Source organism: Hordeum vulgare, chromosome 3H, assembly GCF_904849725.1.
Source record: "Hordeum vulgare subsp. vulgare chromosome 3H, MorexV3_pseudomolecules_assembly, whole genome shotgun sequence".
NCBI lineage: Eukaryota > Viridiplantae > Streptophyta > Magnoliopsida > Poales > Poaceae > Hordeum > Hordeum vulgare.
In genome coordinates, this window is record NC_058520.1 from 561,799,953 (window position 1) to 561,805,447 (window position 5,495).

The 5,495-nt window shown below is 42.2% G+C and overlaps 1 pseudogene; it reads right to left on the reverse strand.

Annotated features, from left to right (window-relative positions):
• Nucleotides 1-2,305: 2,305 nt before the first annotated feature.
• On the reverse strand, nt 2,306-4,369 carry LOC123440622 (annotated as a pseudogene).
• Nucleotides 4,370-5,495: the final 1,126 nt, after the last annotated feature.

Here is a 5,495-nt window from a genome sequence, read left to right on the forward strand (position 1 = left end):
ATGTAGAACCCCCCCCCTCGTGATCGATCCCCCCTCTGCGAGGGCACCAGAACAAGGCTCTAGATGGGCACACGGCGGAACAAAGACTTCTGACGGAGGAAAAGGTGTATTGGAAGCTCCCCTAGGGTTTTCAGAATATATGAGGATTTATAATCCAGAGAACGAGGTTGGGAGATGAGGGGGTGGGTCATAATCTAACAGGGTGAACCACCCCTAGGCGGCCCCTGTTGGCTTGTGAGGCCCTCATGTGGCCCCTGGCCTGCTCCCAAAACTTCGAGATCTTTGTTTATTCTAGAAAAAATCATCGAAAAGTTTTGTGGTATTTGGACTACATTTGGTACTATAAACCTGAAAAGTCAAAAACATGTAGAAAACAACAACTGGCACATGGCACTGGTTTAATAGGTTAGTGCTCAAAAATAATATGAATCAGCAAATAAGTGCCCAAGAAGTATCCTAGAATGATAATATCATAGCATGGAACAATCAAAAGTTATACATACGTTGGAAACGTATGAGTGGGTACATCATTATTTAAATTTTGACCTCTCCAAACTCACATTTTCAATTTTACCATAAGAATCGTCACCCTCCAAGCAAACGAGACGCCTTCTATATATCATCTAGTACATCAGCAGTCCGACAATTAGTATTAAGGTTCTATATATCATCTAAGAAAATGCAAGTATGTTTTTTTCCTGTTGGTACTTGGTAGCATGTTCAATTGACTGTTCAGAATATATATCTGATGATGTTTGATTATATTTATAAAATAATGCATCATCCCAGATTGAGATTAATCATGTTGTTACATAGGAAAATATAGTGTGTACATTGGGATTTTTTTTCTAATAATAGCGACACTAAAAGATATTGTCGTGCAGCAATAGCTAAAGGATGAAGATTACCTTAATGGATAAACAAATCCAATTGATCTCCTTGGCATCCCCATATGAGTTGACGTTGTTCATAACCTGCTTTACCCCGATGATACTCACCTCATGGGAGTCTACTTATCTTCCTAAGCCTTCTTGAGGACCGGATTCAGCGCCCAACAACTCTTTGCCGATGTACAGGTTGCCTTATATGCCAATTGAGCACCATACGGATGAAAATCCTATAATAGGAAATACTTAATCCACATATGACGGATCCCTCATGATAACTACCAATATGGAATTGTCTAAACACAATTAAGGTAGAAGAGAAGACCAAACCTAAGGCTATAGGCTGTAGCGCACGTCTGGAGACTCCTCGCACACTCCACTGTTGGTTAATGATTGGTTGGTAAGGTGCCCAAGCGATGGGGAGAGAGGCCGTCGGTAGAGCACTCCAGCACAGAGAAGCCCTTGCGGAGGATCGACTTTGCTGACGGGAAGATCCGAAGATGGGCTTCACATAGCTGGTCGCCAGCGTCTCCTTGGATACGTCATAGCCGAGCGCCGATGGAACAGGGGATTGGAAGCGCCGCCTCCTTCAATTCGTGATGACAGTCAACACCGAGACGATCGTCGCCCAGGAGCATGGGCTATGACCAACTAAAAGAGGGAGGGCGTCAAGTATCGAGATGCTGCTATTATAAAACAATGCAAAAAACACTGTCAAATACTATTATATTGACAACGTACAAATCCCAAACCATTTTGTTTTGTTTTCTACTACTCTTTCTGGCATGTACACTATATAAACAAAAAAGGTACTGAGAAACTGAAAGGAGAAAAATGTCAGAAATACTTTGAAGAGTACAAACTTCATTGATTAAACAAGGGACATCACAATTAGTTTCCTCATCTAGAAGGAAACTCACCTCATGACATGCTGACTTTTGAGATTATTTCCGAAACGGTACCTAAAACTCATCTCTATCCGGAAGCATCGTTCTTGACTTATTTGCTACACATAACTAATATATATGTGGCCCTATGCCAAATTAAAAATAGTCAAAAATATTACTTGCTCCATCTGGAATTACTTGTCACAGAAATGGATGTATCTAGATGTATTTTTTTGTTTTAGATACATTCATTTCTATCCATTTATACGACAAGTAATTCGGGATGGAAGGAGTACTACATACTATATGTATATATGCATGAATCAACCAGTGTTGTCATGGCTTTGCATTATAAGAACTGAATCAGTACTAATTATCAACCAATTGCCAAGTTAGTTATGCGCTCAGCCAGTCGGAGCTATCTAGGAAACACAACAATGTAACTAATTAAAGGAACAACGCATCATTAAGCGCCTTCCAAAGTACAAAAATGCCCGGGATCCCTACCCGCAACCCTGCATCGATAGCCTAATAGTCCATTTCCTAACAAGGATTTCTCTTAAATACCATATTCTTTGAAATACCTGATTCCACTTTGGAGAGACCAAGGATGCCATCGATCGATTGTAACACAGCATTTCCAGAGGATAACATAAGCTCTAGCAACTGATGTTGTTCTTGATCCAGTTTGGTAGTTGCAAGAAGCTCGGCTATCCTAAGGACTTCTGAAAGGGGAGATCCGATCTCATGTGACATTGTGGCTAACATTTGTTTTGCTTGCGGTGTGTCATATGCATTGTTAACAAGTGGAAGTACTCAGTGTAATTCTGAATCAATATGCAATAAGTCAATGCTAGAGTAAAATGTACACCATGCAAACCTGTAATATTAGGTGATCTGCTATGCTATGTTTCCTTGGCTTTTTGAACAGCTTCCCTCACCCTTATGTCTGCCATTTTATCTCTTGTTTTGACCTGAAGTTCAAGGAAGTAGACGCAGTTCAGAAGTGTGGAATAAAATGTAATTCAATGTAGAACGACATGAAATGAGATTCAGTTCGAAGAAATTTATTTTCAAATGAAAATGGTATCTTAGCTCATGCGGAAAATACCCTCAAATTCAAATAACCGTTTATGAGATCACTGCACAATACTTTTCATGCGCACTATCAAAGAAGAAATCATGGAGACCAATAAAGATTGGGACACTATTTTATTCATGGAGACCAACATGGATGGCGATGCTATTTTATTCATGAAGACCAGCAAGGATGACGATGCTATTTATTAACGGAAACCAACAAGGATGACGATGATATTTTCACTAAAGAAAAAGGTGTACAATTGTGCACAAGAAACAAGGGAAACAAAAAACACATAATCAGTCTCGAAATAATACTGAGACCATAATAATATCTTATTATTCTCTAGATTCTGAAAGAATGGAAATTGAAGAAACATGAATATGATAGAAATGAATATAACAAATCACCTGGTCTGTTATGTCCAGTGCAACATAATTCACACCGATTGTTTTCCCTATTTTACTGAAAACCGGTTCGATGTATACCACAGAGGTCTTTGGTCCGAACAATGGAGTGTTAAATAAAAACTCTCTCTTAATCGGTATACCCTTGGACATAACCTCTCTCTTGACCTTATTCATCTCATCTATACCCTCTCCTAATAATATCTCATGGTCTGTTTTACCAATAACATCCTGAAAACAAATTGTGAACCAGACAAAAATACAACTTAATTTCAGGATTAAAGAGCAGTGCACTATATGGAGCGGAAAAATCAACGGCAAAGGCATTCACCTCATCCGCAAGTGTCAGAAAGTAGCGGTACCGTAACTCGACATCCTGAAAAGAAGAAATAAATTGTTGTTATTATTATTACCATATATCATCAAATTTAAGGGGAAGTTGGAAAAGGTGTGGAAAAGAACTAACGGCAGACCTGATGAGCAATCACAATGGGGGCACTTTGGAGAATCAGGTGCAAGAAATAATCGGCCCGTTTTAACATGGCAGAGAATTCCCCCCGCGAGTGTTTCTGGCTGAAATTTCTTGAGATATTCCCCCAACTTCTCCTCCAACTAACACTCCCTTTCCAAGCTTGCCCCATGCGCTTTCTCCGACCGCAATGCTCGCCGTTTCCAGTAGGGGGTACTGTCATGCTCTGCATCTTCTTCAAGATCCTCGTCATGAGAAGGGTCATTAATCTCTTGTCTCGAACACTTGAGGGCATTGTGATGTTGGTCCTCCTCCATGATCTCCTGCTTCTTTTGCTCAATATCTTCTCGCTGTTGGAAGAGACGACCGAGCTCTTCATTCAGGAGCCGGGCATTGTTGGCCCTCCTGTATTCCCAGTGCTTCACGAAGCATTGCATTTGAGAAGCAGCTTTCTCGGTATCTGCGATTTCTGCTAGCCGGCTGAGATCCACACGAGTGGGCTGCTCTCTGAATTCAACATCCTTGAGTGCATCTTCGTGGTTCTTCCCGTGATTCTCCATTTTGTACCGTCTTCTTTCTCGATAGTTAGCACTTTCGTTACCTGGTCCAAACATGATAAAATATGTTTAATCAAACGACGTCAGCGATTGTTGCACAGGATATTGAAGAAACAATAGATACCTAATAAACTGCTAACCACTGTGGACACAATTCATTATACTGAATTGATTCACAAGTTGGAATTTGGGGGAAACAAGTGTTACATGTCGAGTGAGCAGTGCAAAATAAACCAACAGTAGAAATCAACTTAACACACTGAAACTTTGTGGTTAGCAAGCACGGTAACATTGAATCAATTTAACCACTGAAGTGCATTTGTTTTACTGGAGTATCCAACGAAATACCCCATAATCAGGAGCACCATGAAAATGGCTAAAGACCTACTGTTGGAAGTAACATGTAGAGTTTCAAGAATCAGCTAAAACCATACCCACTGGCTGCCACCGTTCCTGGCTTCCTGCTAAGGTGTGGCATCACGTGAACAATTTAAGCAGATACACATGATTTAGGTCCTAATGTCCTATGATTAATTACGCTGAACTACCATGGCGATATTTCACCAAATTCCGTCCCTAAGAACACAATGTTTCATGAAATTATTCTTAGAAGTAGATGAACAAACCTATTTTCTTACCAGTATTTATGGATGGGAATCGATGGATGTTACGCCGGGAAAATGTGGTGAGTATACTTAACACCAAACTAATCATACAGTTGAGTCTCACCTTGGTCTCCACTGTGGAGGAGGTGGTCGAGGCATCAGATTCCTTCTTCTTATCCTGCTCGCCAACACGCGGGTGGAAAACAAATCAGCTCCTCCCCATCGCCGGCAAAAGCAACAATTCAAACAAAAAATCCACGGCCAATCAGGCGCCACCACGCCAGGACTCGGGAATCACCTGCGGGTAGAGCAGGAGGACGGCGAGGACCGGCTGGCGCACCATGGCAAGCATCTCGTCGTCGAGCCCGTACACATCACAGAACCCCACGTCCTCCGGGACCCCCAGCCCCCACATGAACTGCGCACCGTAGCATGAGGGCCCGTGAGCGAGGGAGGAAGAGGGGAGACCAGGGCGAGACACCGGTGAATACAGGAAGTGGAGAGGAGGCGTGGGTACCTGGTTCATGACGTCGGGGTTGGCCTCTAGGGGGAGCCACCGCTTCACCATGGCGGTCGGCGTGCCGGGGGAGGAGGGGATGGAG